The 16,916-nt window shown below is 53.5% G+C and overlaps 1 protein-coding gene across 2 annotated transcripts in view; it reads left to right on the plus strand.

The window, feature by feature from the left end:
• Positions 1–16,916, plus strand: part of IGSF21 (immunoglobin superfamily member 21) — a 205,513-nt gene that overhangs the window by 95,303 nt on the left and 93,294 nt on the right. The window lies entirely within an intron of this gene.

The following is a 16,916-nucleotide window of genomic DNA, read 5'->3' on the forward strand; positions in this document are numbered from 1 at the left end:
GGAGACGGGAGAGCAGGAGCCCGGCAAGCTACCTGGTAATGAGTCTTGAAAGACACAAAGCTGTCAAGCTGTTTGCTGGCTCGAGATCCCGGCTGTCTCGGGAGTCGTGCATGAGACCTTATTAGTGTGGTCACCGGCGTGTCGCAGCACGCTGCTGGAAGGGAGAAAATTACTTTTCGCAGCACTGGAGAGTTGGAAAAAACCCAAGCCCGACACCTCTGACTCCGCGTAGATCCCTTGCAATGCAGAGGGAGCCAGGCAGCTGCAAGGGATCAGTCGGATGAAAAGGCAGTAGCGTGCTTTGCAGATCTCGGTCGCAGTTGAATCACAAGTGCCTTTCCTTGGCTACGAGCTCTTAGCGAGGATCAGTGCTTCCACACCAGCCCTCTTTTTGCTGTGTGTTTGTACAGTACCGTGCACTGGTCCAGCCCACGCTCATCATAACGCTAATCAAGAGAAAGAGGTCCCCAGGCTACTTTGCTGCTGGGAAGAGCTGGCTGGGTGTGGGTGCTGTGCCCCCCATAAGCAACCCTTTCTGCGACTCCCGGCATCCCAAGTGTGCCTGGGAGCTGCGGACCACCCTGGGAAGTCTGGTCTGTAATGATAAGCATTATCATTTAAAGATGCGCCCTAATTCAGAAGCATTGGGAATTGGAGCGTGCTCCTTCATTTAAGGAGGAGCTGAAGCTCGTTATGGCCACACGGCCCTTAGGTGGATAACTTATATCTATTACAGCAGAGCCTCGAGGGTCCAGCTCAGCTCAGGCCTGTTGCCCAGTCAGGCTCTTATCTGTGTGCGAAGTCAGTTTGAGTTCCCAGTGCCTTTGCACAAGCTCAGTGCACTGGGTTTGAGCATCTACTGGTCCCACCTTGGCCTCTGGAGAGCCCGTTTGCAGGGGGCCTTATTGACAAAGCCCAAAGAAACGCATTTCTCGTCCTCCTAGACCTGATGAAACCTCCTCCCCAAGCCCATGACAGCCCAAAACGGGTTCTCCTTGCGACTTCTCCTCCAAGCTGCTGTGTAACCACATGGCACAAACCGGTCCTGAGTTCATGAAGCATCCCCAGGGAGGAGAGTCATGAGAGAGGCGGTGGGGTCACTTTGGGGGTGCTTGTTTCTCTGTATGAGATCCCCGCTCTGCAAGGACCCCACAAAGCAAGCTACGCTGGATATAAGCGGGGCACAGGTCTTCTCTGCCATCCCTGTATGCAGCAGTGATGAACCGGGGACCTCCTCATCCAACAGCATGAGTTGTTTCCTGAACTTTTTGGTCTTCCATAGGCACGGGAACATTACACCGTGTACTGGATGCATGTGGATGGGCGCAGACTCTCTTCTCTGTGGTGTAGGTGGATATTCTGTGTTGTGTATACAAGTGAGGGTCTGAACATCTCATGTGTACATGATGTGTCTGCACGTGTGAATGCCCTGTGCTCGGTGTGTGTAGGATGCACAGCTCTTTGCTCCTGTATTTTGCAGGTAGCTTTCCATGCACTTAGCACAAGTGCTGGTGGTTCTCATCTACCCATTACAGTACTCTGCAACTGGAAGGATGATATCTATGGGGTTTTTTTTTACTGATGTGCAATGCCCTCTGTCTCAGTATAACTAAGACAAATACACAGCATGCAATGGGATGCTTTTTTCTCCCGGCACGCCAGGCCGGGGTCCTCAGTAGTTGTCTCTTCCTGCAGCCGGAGGACTCTCGGCGCATGTGGTGAGGCCAGAGGCGGGGGAAAGCAGAAGGGAACTCGTGGATTAATTAAGAGGCATCACTGGCAACCGCACTGCTCTTTAACTGCCTCTGACATGGCACTTGTCAGGCTGGTTGCCATCTGGGGAAGGCAGCACTGCTCCAGCGAGTGAAGAAGCCATCGGACAGGACAGGCGGGGGTTGATGCATTACAGATGCTATCTGCGCTCCTCTGAGCAGCCTGATAAATAGTGACAAACTGAGATTCCTGCAGGGGTTTTGTCTGCCACTGCCCATTAAAAGAATGAGACATTAAAACCCTGCCCAGCTCCTTCCAAGATGTCTCGAGGCTGCAGAGGATGTCGGAGCCGGTCACGCCAAGGGTGACACCAAGCCATCTCCAGCCGGCATGTGGGGGCACCGCCGGGATGTGCAGCCCCAGAAGAGAGCACAGGTGGGACTGAGAGGAGAAGAGCAGGGTGCTGGTGCCAGGGATCTCCTGGCTGCAAAGAAAGGCACCGGCCACCTTCCAGCTGTCAGGCCTACTTCTGCCAAGGCTGGTTCGACAGGCTCACCGCTGCAGAGGGGACGCAACCCTGCAGGGCTGGCACCAGGCCTGATTACGAGTCTGGGCTCTGAGGGTGGGGAGCACAGCGCACCTGGCAGAGGCAGTTGGGAGTTTTGCAACAGGAGAGGAGTCCGCGGCGTGGAGCTTGGCCGGTCAGTGCAGAGCAGTGAGGCATCCCGCCCCCCCTGCTCGTTTCGGTCATTGGAAGAAAGGTCAGCTCCTTGGTGTTTGGTCAGTGGACGTGCTGTGTTGCTGGGCTCTGTCCCCATGCCCACACCCTATGCAGAGCGGCTGCCCGTCGGGGGCTACGGGGGCTCTGGGCTGGCTCTGCCTAGCTCTTCTGCAATGCGAACAGCGTGCAAATGGGTTCATCATGGACAGACACCGGCAGAGAGACAGTTGCAGACACTTAAACTCTCATCCTGAGCTCCGCTCCCTGCCCAACGGCCGGCCAGCAAACCCTTCTGCGGGAGAATCCAGCAGCACACGTCGCTGGCAACAGAGACAAGCTAATGCAGTGAGCTTCGTGATGTCAGGACACCGGTCCCGGTTATACTGAGAGGCATCAGCCAGCTCCTTCGGGGATGCATCTTGTCTGGACCAAGTCATCTGGTCCAGGAATGCCCCCCTTTCCCACGCTGCGTGGTCCTCGCCACCCCTGGGCTGCGCAGCTGCAAGTTCCCTGCTGCAGACTGCGGGGCAGAACAAAAGCCACACAGGAGAGTATGGGACGCGGGCTGTTGCAGGGAGCCACCATGTCCCTAAACGTCTTGTGTCAGGCTTTGAAGCAGCTGGTACATGCATCACCCCCGTGCGGGACCCAGGCTGATGCCACGTTCGCCAAATCCCACGAATATGAGGACATGGGACTAAAAGGGGCGTCTGGGGTCGGTGCATCCGGTGCCCAGCGACTGCAGGCAGAGCATTATAATCCCTTCTCCAAAACCTATTAAGCTCCACCTTGCAGCCACTGCTCCTCTTGGAAGACTTGTCCACAGCTTCGCTGCCTCTTCTCATTTCCAGCCCGAATTTCTCCATGACCAATGGCTGCCCAGCTTGCAATCAGTTCCCACCCTTTTAAACAGAGGACAGGCAGGCGAGATCCAGGAGCCCAGCGGCACTCGGGGAACCTGCACGACCCGGTTGGGACCCTCTGCATGGTCTCCTATGAGATGTCTCTCTCCCATGCAATGACTTCCACGGGCAGAGTTCATCTTTGGGGTGGGAAGTTGGAGCCGGCTGGCACATTTTTCCCCGCCCAGGAGGAAATGCCAGTCCAAAGCCCAGAAGCCGGTGGCAAAGCAAATGAGAGAAAGCGAGAGATTTAATTCAAACTGCAAGGGCACAAGCTGGCCAAGGAAGGATCCCAGGTCTGGCTGCTGCTTTTGAGTCTGCTAATGCCTGGCAGGAGGGGGCCGGGCTAGCTCCCCAGTTGCAGAGGGGGCATCTGGCTGGATAGGTCCCATCCTGTTGCAAGCTGTCCCAGAGCCAAGGCTGAGTCTGGGCTTGCCTTGAATCAGCAGTGATGGCCAGCAGTTGATCCTACCCACAGGACGGACCCTTGCTAGCGGCTCGCGGATACAGCTGCTGTGCAAATGAAGCCACTTCTGGATGTACCCGACAGCAAGCACATTTTTCCTTTCTGAGAGAAGGGTGCATCCACCAAAAATCTTCGTTTTCCATTTTTTTTACCCCCTCCCTCTCTGTTCCCTGAAAGCCGGGTGGAAACTCATGTCAGGACTTCCTGATGCACCTTCTGGATCACCATCTCCCACCTCCCAACACTGCTCCTGTTTGCAGCTACAGACCTAGGAAGAGGCAAGACGTGGAGAGGGGATCAAACCCACGTGACAGCTCAGTTGAGAGGGGAGTGGATTCTCTCTTCCCTTCCCCTGCCACTCAAACAGCTGCATCAACCGCTTTCATTTCTAGATCTGTCAGGGATTTACAAACCAAAAGAAAGAAGTTACTTGGGCAATAAAAGCTATCGATCATTTTTTTTTTCCTGGAGGCTGGATAGAGGCGAATGATTTGATGCTCTGGTAGCGTTTCTGAAAATTACACATCATTCTTCCCACAAAGCTCACACCTTTGGCTGCTGTAATATTTATTTGACTGTGCAAATCATTTGCAGGCCTCGCTTAGCATACAAGCAAAGCACGGATGGGGGGGAAGGACCGAACCCAAGCGGCAACCCAAACGGGAGCTGGAGAAATGGAATAATGTGGTGTCCCTTCCTTATATGCAATGAGCTTGCTTTTATTTTGGAGAAGAAACGGGAAAAAGTGGGGGAGGAGAGGGCAAGGGCCAGGCTAATGATTTTAATTGCAGGAGTAAACAGTCTGGGCTTGGACAAACAAATCAAACGCTCCATTTCTTTGCAAGCCACATTTGCGCCTGCCGGTGGGAGGCGAAAGGATTTCTCTGCAGCAGCAGCCGGTGAAATGTTTTTCTGCTCACGGCCTCATTATACCCAATCTGCTTAATTCCAAAGAGCCGCTGTCAAGGTAGTTAGGCCTTCGCCTGCTCCTACCTTGGCAGCTGTCCTGCAATTGTGCAGATGTTACCTGAAACAGCCCATCCGTGACGTTGTTGGTGGGGAGGGGGGGAGAGTTATTTTAAACTGTTCCAAGCGACAGCGGTACATTTAAAGGGGCTCCGTCTCCAGTAGCTTAGGGCGAAAGCATAAGTTGCATCTCAGTAAACCAGGGCTGGGAGGGAAGGGCTAATTCGACAGAGCTCAATGCAAAGTACACACAGGAGAGCTAGGGAAGAGCTCCAGATCAGTCTGCTTCCTCCACGTCAACACCTTCCAGCGCTCCTGGGAAGGGGGTTGTGCCAGACCCATGTGGGGTTGCATCGGCCATGCTGGAGAATTGCACCAGGCTCACTGACCGCGTCTACACGAGGCACTTACTGTGCAGCAGCTCGGCAGTACTGTGCAGCAGTGCATGAGCCGCGATGCAGTGCTACTGCGCAGTAGTGCCGTCAGCGTGACCTGGAAGCCGTGCGGGGATGCTATCGCTCTGTAACAACTGCACAGTCAGTGTCTTGTGTAGATGCAGTGTCCACTGAACACTAGATTTGGCCTCTGTGTTTGTAATTTAGACCCATCTTTATTGCCCGAGGTGGGTCAGAGGGTCGGGACGCTATGGAGATGAACACCAGATAAATGGATGGACAGATAGGTGTGTGTGTGTGTGTGTATATATATATATATATATATATATATATGTATGTACTCGCCCCAAGGAGCGCTCTAGGTGGGATTCCAGACAGCTGTCCTTTGCCCCTCGCCTGTGTTCAGGAGAGATGGGACCTGCATCGCTGCTACCACAGCCCATGCAGGGCTCAGGACAGAGGAGATGGAGAGCATGCGAGTGGAAGGGTCTCAATATTGGCAGCGGTGGGACTTTGGCATGTGATTTCTCCTCCCTTCGTCCAGGAGGTTGACAAGGTGGAGCTGCACTGGGAGACCCCAGTGCTGGCATCCCAGGCTGGGGCAGATGGGCAAGGCAACTTTCTCTCCAGGTTTTGAATGCTGTTCCATGCCTGCCTGGAGGCGAGGTGAGAGGGGAGGTGGTCATCGAGCTAGCTGTCCTGCTGGCATCACTGTAGTATAGCTGCAAGGAGCTCTTCTGAACTACACCAGCTCACTGACTTCAGTGGACCTCCCTTGCTAGATATCTGTAAGCTTTGGCCTTTTGCTACTCACTAGGCAGGTTCACATCACTTCAGGTCATCAGCTCGCTCTCCATAGGAAAGGCCGATGGAGCAGCGTCGTGCAGTGCAGGTGACCAGGCGGGCAGGGGTGCAGATCCCAGTGGACACGGAGCAGGAGCTGTGGGTGGCATGCAGTAACAGGTTGCATCGGGAGAGGGAAGAGAGACCGGGTAAAGCAGCTGACAGCTTAATGGGGTTTTTTTAGGATGATCTATGTCTCAGAGCTGTTTGGATGTGCAGAGGGCTCTTTAAGCAGATGTTGGGAAACAGAGCATAGCTGAGCGATAGCGGGTGCATGGGCAGGCCGGCATTGGCGTGCTCTCCGGCATGGCCAAGCAAAAGGACAACAGATGGGCACGGGTCAGGTCATCAGAAACTCCGATAGCAAGAGTTTAGCAAGGCCAAGCAACAGCAGTAGGCACATGCTGGGGCACAGACCTGTCCACTGCAGGTGGAAGGCACGTCTGGCAGGCACAGCTAGTGCCCGCTGGTCTTGCTTGCAGGCGTGCCAGGGCAAGCTCACTTATTAGCAATACCCCCCAATTGCACAGCAGGTAGACACAGAGGCCAAGGCCTGTTCAGACACTGCAGGTATCTCCTGGCCACCCACTCCTGAAGGCAGCAGGGTGGTGCAGCAGTGACCGCAGCCAGCTGAGCTCACGTGGCCCCGTCTCTGCAGCTGTTCCACGTGCAGGCATATCCCCACCCCACGGACCATTAATAGCCCTGATTTCTCTTGATCTGGAACCTGTTTTGTAGAGCCCTTGCTGTCATCCTCGGTAGTTTCAGCCCTGCAAAATAGCAGGAGCCAAGCAAGACACGCTGCAGATGGGAGACATGACAGCCGATCTCTGTTGTGACATTTATCTCTGCACAAGTGGAGATGGGATAACTCACCCGTGGCTACGTCACTTGAGAGCCCTCCTCGCTCATGGAGATGAATGTCACTGCAGAGAGCTCGGTCTCCTCCTACAAAAGACACTCTGCACAGGAGGCAGAGCCTTGTCTCTGGGGTCAGACCGAGTTACGCCCAGGATAGATTTGGCCCACTGTGCCTGCTGTTTCTCCCACTTCCCATTTAAAGGGCATGCTACTAAGAAGATGGCACATACCTCTACTTCAGACAGAAATGACCTTTGGTCCTTTCTCGGGTGCTTTCATTAGCACTGCGCTAATTTGTGCCTGTCGAGATCCAGCCCGTTGGTTTCAAAAGAGCTTGTGTTGATTTCTCCCATTGACTTCAATGGATTTTAAACTGATTTACACCACCTGGGGAATGGGCTCAGCCATTTCAGAGCTGCTGATGCTGGCTTACACCAGCTAAGGATCTGGTCCATGGAGGTTTTTCTAGCAGGCCCAGTGCCACGTCTTGCTTCTCACGGGAGCTTGGTGCTTTCTAAGATGACTGCCCCGCACCTCAGTGCATTGCACCACTGGAAGTGAATCGAGGCCAGGGACAGTGCAGTTATATCCCAGATCTCCTTGGCAGATTGAAGGTGAAACACAACCTGCTTTGCACCTCCTGCTGCGGAGACATTTGCTCCCTATTTGCCCTCACTAAGACCCATGCGATGGGCACGTGGGGCCATGCATGCACCAACAGAGAGCAAGATTGGGCCAAAGTTGTAACATGGCCCAAAGCCCTCGGACTAAGAGCGGCCAGAAGACAAGTGAGAACGGGGTCCCTGCTATAGGCACGGCCGGCAGGACAGGGCCTTTGAGCTCAGGCTCTAGAGGCTCGTGCATCTCTGCTAGACAACTCCAAGCAGCAAGGGCAAGATGGGGACAAAAGTGCAAGAGCCAAGAAGAAACCAGTCTGGGGAGAACCAGTCTGCATAGACGCATCTTGCTGGCCAAAGAAGCTCCTCCATGCTGGTCCCCCACCAAGTGAAACCTCTCTCATCCTGCCCTTTTCAGCCAAGTGTAATCGTAGGGGAGCTGCATTTGCCTTGGAGCTGAAGAGAAAGCTGCTCCTGGTCACCCTCTGTCCCCTGCGCAGAGACCAGGGCGAGTGTCCAGGCTAGAGCAAGCCCCTGGGTTTTGCTACTTAGGCCAAAGTCATGGGGGAGACGTCTAAGCACAGAGCCACAAGAGACAAAGTGCGGGTGCCCTCCAAGTCCTTTGCAGGCGTGCAAAGAGAGCAAGTTGTACCCTCCCCAGAAGGACGGTGCCTTGGATGAGCCGTACTTTCCCCTAGCTTATGTACCGTCTTTCATCCAGGGCTGCGCCCAGTGACAATCCAGTCTGCCACCCTTAGTCTGGGCATGTGAGTCCACAAGGCGCCTGCTGAGCAGTCCCCTCTGGACAGGAGCAGCAATCCAGACAATTTATAGCCATGCCCACGAGCATTTCAAATGCAACCCCATGCAATCTGCCACACTGCCCTGGGTGCACCCGATGGCTGCTCTGCATGGCTACTGCTGGCCGAGCAAGCCAGTTACCTGCCACGGTGACTACATCTAAGGGGTGGCAGCTCTCCTGTTTTGACCTTTCGTCCCCCTGCCTTCTCAGCTGCTCTCTCCCGGGGTCCCTGGGATCGCAGTGGGCTTCCTAGCTTAACCGGGCGAGATAAAGCCATTTACGATGTCGGCTGTCTCTCACTGTCAAAAACCAGAGGTCCCAGAGAGGCTCTGGGAAAGCAATTTGTTTGCCAATATTGGTGGCACTAGCAGGACAGGGCCAAAGCAAAATGCCAGGTCAATAGAGAAACGATGGTAACGAGAAGGCAGGCGGGAGGGGATCTTCCTTCTGACAACACGCAAGGGCAGGAGGTTAACATCTTCCCGGCACAATGGAAATCACTGCTTTTGTCAGAAATAAGATTTTCACTCCGCTTTATAAATAATGCATCAGGCAGAGTCCAGCCCCAGGCAGTCTTAACTCAGCTCTGATGCCTTAAATGCTGCTTTTTTCTCTTTCCGTGTCTCTTGTAATTGTTATTGCTCCTTTTGTCTATGCGCAGGGGCTGCGTGTGTCTTGCTCAGGCCAAGGGTGCTAGGGGGTTTAGGCGCCTTTTGGTAACTTGAGGGGTGAGGACATTGCTCTGTGCGTGTGTGTATGCACGTGTGTTCGGGCTGTTGAGAGCTAATGGGGGTCACGTGTCAGGCAATGTGTGTGGCGTGGAAGGTTGTGCGTGTGCATCGGGGAACATGTGGCAAGGTGAGGGTCACTCTTTGTGCACGTGCCTGCGTGCGTTGGTGGACACACGCGTTGTTGCAGCTTGCTGAGGGTTGCGAGAGGAGTTTGCGGGTCAGTCTGTAGATATGTAGAAGGAGGCCACGTGTGGTTTTTCACCTTGGGCGATGTTCACAGTGGGAAGTGCTTACGAGTCTGGAATGGCAGAGGTGTGCGGGAAGGTTAGCGGCGCCTTTGGGCATGTGAGAGCTGCAGAGGCACGTTCTGCGTTGTGTCTGTGTATGGAAATGTGGGGCAGTGGAGGGGATGCGTGGATTCGGAGCGATCGCTGGGAGAGAAAGGAGGGAGGTGCGTTACACCTTGGTGTGCGTGTGAGCCGGAGTTGTTCCTTGCTACACAGACACTGCATGTATGCTGGAGTGTGAGCTGGCAGTACGTACGCTGAGGTGTGCAAGCTGGGATCACTGAAGGCTTTGTGCGTGTGCAAGAGAGAGAGCTGCGATTGTGTGTGTGGAGGTGCGTGTGCTTGGATTCCTGAGGGCTGTGTCTGCACACGCGTGTGTACCCGTGCGTGTAGGCTTGATGGAGAAAACCGGGAGAGCTGGGGTGGCTGCGGAGGGCTGAGGGTACCTGTTTGGGGCTTGGGTGCAGACAGGAGCTGGGCAATGCAAAACTGGGACTCTTGGTTCAGAGGATACCTGTATTAGACCAGCTAAATTATGATGAAGGGATGCCGTTCCAGCCCTGACCGGGGTTTTGGTGTCCCTGAAGTCCTTCCCCTCCTGCCTGGGCGCCTGGCATGCAGGAGCTCTTCAGCCCGCAGTAAATTCATCAGCAACTTTAAATATATGTAGTTTCACTCAAAAACTGACCCTGGGGTGCAGATAAAAGACTATAAGTAGGTCTAATCCCCGGAGATAGACTATTTTTATGCGCCTTTTCATCGGAACCTATTAGCTGACTGTAATCCCCTGAGGCCTAGGCCATTCTGCGCTGGGATTCATCCTGCTCCTTTTTCTTCCTTCCTTTTTTAGCTCCTCGCTCGAGGTGACTTTGGGGGAGCAGGTCGCTCCTGAGCCCCAGGCGGTGGTAATGCCTCAGTTTCCCCATGTACAGGATAGGAATAGACTTGAAGCTCTTCCAGGCAGGGAGCATTCTGCATGTGCAGCACCTAGCGCAATAAAGCTGCAGTCACCCTCATCATCGATCCTTCCTTTGAGATCTTTAGCTGCCCTATGAGAGCGAGCTCGGGGTATCATTGCTTGGGGCTGCCTCCGAGGAGGGCGCATGCAAAGTCATTTGCAAATGGCCAGGCCCTGAGCTGCCGTCCCAGTCACGCCGCTACCGGAGACGGGGTTCTCATCGGCTTATTGAAATCCTCCTAGAAAACAGTTGCATCCAGCGACGTGCCGCGGAGCGTCTGCCCAGCCTTTGTTCCTGGGGTAGCGAACGCATCCGGAGACAGAAAGGAATGGCATGTAATAGGGGAAATGTAATTTAAACAGCTTGAGCAAAACACGCAGGCTGTTTTCACTCCCTGCCACTATTACACTTCACAACAACTGTGGGATTGGGCCGTAAGTGGGATATCAAGTTTATTACAGCTATTTCCAACCTGTAATTGGTTTTGCAGAACACAAAGAGAAAGAGCGTGCGAGCGAGCAGGAAAGGTGAGTGGTTTTTGGATGGCAGCTGCTGGGGGAACGCCAGGCGAGCCGGGTTTTGTTCTATTTGTTTGCACAGAGGAGGCGAAAATAGCGGGCCCGTTAGCTTGTTACATTGACAGGCTTAAGTACATTTACTGCGCTTCAGTTCTCCGACTTGAACCGCCTCCTCGGAGCGTCGGGAAGGAATCAATAAGGCGGCTTGGGCAAAGCCCAAACCTGCATGGCAATGCGTGATGGGAGCGGGAATAGGAGCCCATCCAGGGTTGGCACCAGAGAGGTGCAGGGGAAAGCCCCGCTTGTCACCGCCTGTTGCAAGTGGGTCCTGAGGGCTGCTTGAGCACAGCACAGTGGGAGCGGGCAGGAGGATGCCGAGCTGGGGGTGCCACGTATACGCTGCAGGCTGCTGCAGCCCGGTGCAGTAAACTTGGGACTGAGTTGCAGACGGCGCTGACATGCCGCCGGCCTTGCGACCTGGGAGCAGCTATGCAGAGGACGCGGCCCCAAGCGCTTCTCCTCTGCGGCGCGTCACACAGGAGGTCGCGGGGAGCTCCGGCGCCCGGGGCAGGGTTTGCTTTCGTTGCCACGTTCGGCCTGAACTCGTCACGCTCGGCAGGCTCCCTCAAGCGCAGGAATCGATTGCATGCTGCAAACAGCGCCGCAGAGCCGGGCTTTGCACGGGCAGCGGGAAACAGGAGACCCCCGAAGGCTTCTTCCCAGCCCCATAAAGACCCCTCTCCTGGCAGCTGGAGTGGGCAGTGAAATAGCAAGGGAAGGTGCCAAGGCCTCGGTGCTGGCATCCTTTCCTGCCCCTCCCTCTCTCCCCACAGCATCACTGATCCCTCCCAGCAAAATGTGACATGCTGGAAAATCCAATATGCCAGCGTTTAATTGCACAGCAATGTACAGCTAAAGCTATTAAAGGCATAATGCCTCCTCCTGTCCTGACAAATATAACTTTATTATGGGAAAATAAACAAGAGGACAGTGCTTCCCTGGCTGTACGTGGCTTTTGGAGCACTGGCACAGCGCTAATTGGGGCTGAAGAGGGCTTTGCACGCTGCTGCAGAGACTCATATGTTAGTGGCGCCATTAATTAAGTCTTGCATTGGGACAGCAGTTATAATCAGGCCCTGACCATTGCTCTGGACTCTTCGGAAATGCAAACTTGAAGACAGTTACTCCCACTGAGTTTCCGCCCTCAAGGCTAGGGACAGACATTACACATAAACCAGTTTAAGTGATCAGAAACTGGTTTAAACCTGTAACACAACATACATTCAGTGCACATTAAACCAGTTTGAAAATGGCTGAAACCAGTTTGAGATAAACCTGGTTGGATGTAGTATCAGACTTCACTGATTTGAGTCAAACTGGTTTATGCAATGTCTATCCCAGACCCAAAAGACAAGAGCTAGGAGAAAGAAAAGGTTATTTTTCCCCGTAATGGTCCTTATAGAGAGCTGGTTGGCTAGACTAACTGCCAATCCCTTTGACAGGAAGGGGCGGGCCTTCTTTTCTGTGCAAAGGGCTCTGGGTAGAGAAACCCTCTATAAAAAGAAGCCTGAGCCCCTGCTAGTTGCAGAGATGGAGGAGGTTGAGGTTGAGGTTGAGGTTGAGGTTGAGGTTGAGGTTGAGGTTGAGGTTGAGGTTGAGGTTGAGGTTGAGGTTGAGGTTGAGGTTGAGGTTGAGGTTGAGGTTGAGGTTGAGGTTGAGGTTGAGGTTGAGGTTGAGGTTGAGGTTGAGGTTGAGGTTGAGGTTGAGGTTGAGGTTGAGATAGCAGGTGTAGCCTTTGGCAGAAAGGATTGTTGGTATGTTAAGGGAAAGCCTCTGCTTTTTCTTTTCTGCTTTAAAATAAGTCTCTGGGGTTCTTACTGCTCCTTTGCACCTGTTGCCTCTGATTTGTTTGGACAACCTGTGGATGCCTCTTGCCACCACCCCCTGCTTGCTAGTGCAGAGCTGAGACTCCCATGGGTGTTGCTCACAATCACATGGGTCTTCCAGATTGAACCCAGGTGTGTTGAGGACCAGCCCAGTGCACCCATCACCAGAACCACGTTCCTGCCTGTTTGCTGTCTGGGGAAAAGCTCCAGTGTATTGGGTTGGGGGCTCAAGCTGTGCTGCAGCAGTGAGTGCCTTGGGTCCTGCCCTGTGCACTGTGTTGTCCTGCTGTGGCCAGTATGGAGGTGCCTGGGGTCCTGTGCCTGCCAGCTACCTACCAGCCTTTCTAAGGGGCTCCTGATGGAGGGCACAGCTGAGCAGTGCCGTGAAGGCTGATCCTTGCTGGAGTCCCTGCTAGCTGTCCTCTTAGGTGTTTCTTTTGGGAGGCCTGTCTGGGGCCACAAAATAAAAGTCTGTAGCAAAGATAGAACTTGAACCCAGATCTTGCCCACGTACCAATGTCTAGGTGGAAAATAGACCCTTCTCTTCCCACCTGCTTTTTCCATCTGGGCTTCCTCCAGCCATTGGGAAAGTCCACTCCCAGGTGGTTCTTGCAGCATTTCAGAGGCTGCAGCTTAGGAGCTTTGGAGAAAGGCTTCCCACTCCCTGGCTCTGACTTACGAGGATGCTACAACTGGCATTGCTGTGATTGCTGCATGACTCCAGTCCCATCTAGGTGTCTGGTGGGGCACTTGGTGAGTTCAGTGGCATGTATCATATGTGCTGTAGGTCGTGGTGCATCCCGGCTAACACACAGGCAACCTGAGGCAGTGATACAGGGCAAGCAAAATACTGGGATAAATACTCCAGGCACCAGGGTTTCAGCATTACAATGCAAGTCAGAGCTCTAGCTGCTAATCTGTTATCTGCCTCCATGCCATCTCCCAACCTGCTGTTCCTACCTGGTCTTTCTCGACCTTAGGAGATTATCCCTTTTTCCAGCTACCTAGTTGTTAAAGTACTTTTGTACGGCCGGATGTACAAATGGGTAGGACTGTCCTTCTGAGACCTTGCATGAAAGTTTCTGTATGCTGGACTGCTGGTGCTTCCTGGAGCACTGGAGCTCCCCTTCTCAATGAAAAGTGTGATGCAGGATGGCTTGGAAGAAGTATTGAAGGTTGCTGCAAAGAGTTTGGGAGCCCTGGTCTAGATGGCTTGCCCTTGGATGGGGCTGAAGGTACCAGAGATGGAGCTGGGGAGGGCACTACTCTGCTTAATTGCATGCCTTATTTTAACCATGCAAGTAGCTCTGCTGAAGTCATTACAGCATCGTGGGCCCCAGCTCTGCAGCCTGCCCCATTGAAGGCAGAGTCAATATACCGCATTTAGTGCACCCCAGTGGTCACTTAGCCATAGCCAGGCCTCCCTACCTGCAAATAGGATCTGTTTGCAGCATGCTCTCCTGCCACCCCTCAATGCATCAAGGCAGGCCTGGGCACACGGTCTGTACCAAGGGATGGGCTTTGAAGTACTCGCACAACCCTCATCCGCAGCCCGCTGAAATCAGCAGCAAGGCTTGCATTCATTTTAACGAGCATTAGATCCAGCCTCCGTGACACTGCAGGTGAGGCTCTACAGGACCAAAATTAAAGGTGGGAGAGGGAGGGATTTATGCCTGAGTAAGCCCTGTTGCCATTGGCATGAGCAGCCACTGGTGTAGCTCTTGGAGTGGAAACCCCTCCAGCGGTACTCAACAGGCGAGGGCTGCACTTCTGGTTACACGAGCGACCACGAAGGCTCCTTTTCTTTGCTGGGCAGCAGCAGGTTCATTTGTTTGGTACCAAAAGAAAAAAAAAAAGGAAAAAAAAAGGGATGTAAATAAAAGCGAAGCAAAATTGGACATGTCCTTGAAAAGTTCCCTCCTCCCCCAAAGACGGGAGATTTATGGCTCAGATAATTCTTTTTGCAGTTCTTTATCTTGTATATGTGTGAGTGTGTATTTTCTTTGTAATAAAAGCCTCAGCCTAGGCAAATAAATTTGAAGAGACAGTTTTACTGACAGCTTTTTTACTCCTCTGTGTAATAAAGAAAAAAATGGAGTGAAATTTGAGATAGGAATGATAGTGCAGGCAGCATTTTAAAAGCCAGATAAAGGGAGCCGTACCTGGCAGGAGGGGGGAGGGAGATGTGAGCGGAAAGCCCAACATGGAGGCATCTTCCAGCTTTGATTTCTGCTCGTCTAATCCTCTTCCACACCCACCCCCAGGGGCAGCGGTACCGTTAATAGGCACTGCAATATCAGGGGACCCAGCTCGTCTCCCGCAGGATGCTGACTTGGCACGCGGCAGCCGGCGTTGCGAGGAACAGGCAGGGACCGGGTAATTTTATGGCTGTTCGAGATGTTCAGTCCTCGTGCTATTCACAGGGCCAAGTGCAAAGAGGAAGGGAATCAACGCTCATGCTTCAGGTTAGCAGGTGGGTCAGGAGGGCGATTTTCCTTCCCCGCTCTGTCCTGGAGCAATTAGGCCAGTTGCGTGATGGGGGAGAGGGAGTCTGACTTCTCCTACACCAGCCCAGACTTGGCAGCCAGCAGATACCGTGCACCAAGTGTAATGGGCTTGGAGGCTGGTTTGCCGCGGTCAGTCCTCCTTTCCTGCAAAACACCGCGGGGTTTATGGCTTAATCAATTTTCCTCTCATGCACAGAAGGTTGGCCCGATTTGAAAATGGAATATTCTTGTCCTTTCGTGATGCTCTTTAGTGCATCGATCGTGCCCATCATTAGTGAATTTACTGACTTCTCAAGGGTCCCTGAGCTCCTGTCTCCAGAGCCCCAAAAGCCTCCTATTGTTTCCACATTGATGCTGCCATGGGCTACAGCTATCCTGCTGTTCCCAGGCTCGCAGCCCCCTCGGGTGGTATGCGAGGCATGGGCGTTGAGTGCAGGGAGAGTGAGCAGCTGGTTCTCATTCAACCTGAGCTCCTGGCACTTGGTCAGCCCAACTCCAGAAGCTCCCTCACCTGCACCAGGTGCACCCTGTGCATTTAGCAGCTTTCCTCCTGGATCAGACCTGCATTTTATGTAGACGTGGGCCAGGCATGCACCATTTGGATCCTGATCTGAAGACCAAACAAGTGCTGTTCGGCTCCTTTTGGAGAGGGCAGACCTGGAGCGGGGTGTCTGGGTCACAAGGCCTGGGCTGGATCCTTTTCAGAGCTTGGGGCTGTGTCAGAACAAGAGGCCCCGGGGCTAGATGGCTGTCTGAAGGCTTTATTTCTTGCAGATGAAACTTAGCTGGTTCTGGCTAGGGTAAAGGGTATAGAGATGCCTTCTAGTCACAGCAGAATTGAGCTCCTTCAGGGCTGAATGTGCCCAAATCCTAATGTGCATGTGGAGAGCGGGAGCCCCCCTTGTCTGTAGCATCCCCAGGCCCGTGGAGGGTCACCCTTTTGGGCTTCACCCTCGATCGTCCTATCTCATCCCCGCAAGTGGGATCACAGCAGCGAGCAACGTGGCCCATGATCTGCAGTAACAGGCAATGGAGGCAGCTGCCTGGAGGGAAAAGAGGAGCTCTTTGAGATGCCTCCACCTTTGGTGCAGGGCGCTGTAGGTGAGACAACGCCTTGACCCCAAGCACGCTGCTCTACAAGCAGAAGCAGCCCCATGCACCTCTGGTCGGGACCCTTGCAGGGTGGGCCAATCTAGATCCCCTTTTTGTTTTAACAAGGAAATGCTGAGACGAGCAGAAAAAAAAAAAAAGCAATGTTGCAGAGGGATAAATAATTGACGCCGAGCTGAGGTGTGCGCACACAGCCACGGTGCTGGGAAAAGCTTGAAAAGCCCCAACCTGTTTCTGACGGCACCAGCGCCGTGCCAGAAAGCTCCCGAACCACCTCCCAGCCCTTCCAGCAGCATGCTCAAATCTGCTCCCCGACCTGGGCCTTTAAAAGCAACCGTGTGAATTGCAGATCAAAGTCTTTTGTATTTTTTTTCCTCCCCCCACTCCCGGGGTTGTTTCCTATTTTATTTTTGTACTTTAAACAACCCAGATCTCAACATCTACAGTACCAGAGTGGGGGTGAAGGGGGGGGAAAGGAAATAAATCTGGAAGCTTTATAGGGAGCAGGGAAGAAAGCAATGCAATCTCCTCCCCTGCCCCCACCATGCAGAGCCGCTTACAATTAGATTCCTTTAACAAGAAAATCAGAGCGGCTGGAGATAGGAGGCAGAGAAAATGAAGCCGGAGAAATG

The sequence above is a fragment of the Alligator mississippiensis genome, chromosome 13 (genome assembly GCF_030867095.1).
Source record: "Alligator mississippiensis isolate rAllMis1 chromosome 13, rAllMis1, whole genome shotgun sequence".
Classification (NCBI taxonomy): domain Eukaryota; kingdom Metazoa; phylum Chordata; order Crocodylia; family Alligatoridae; genus Alligator; species Alligator mississippiensis.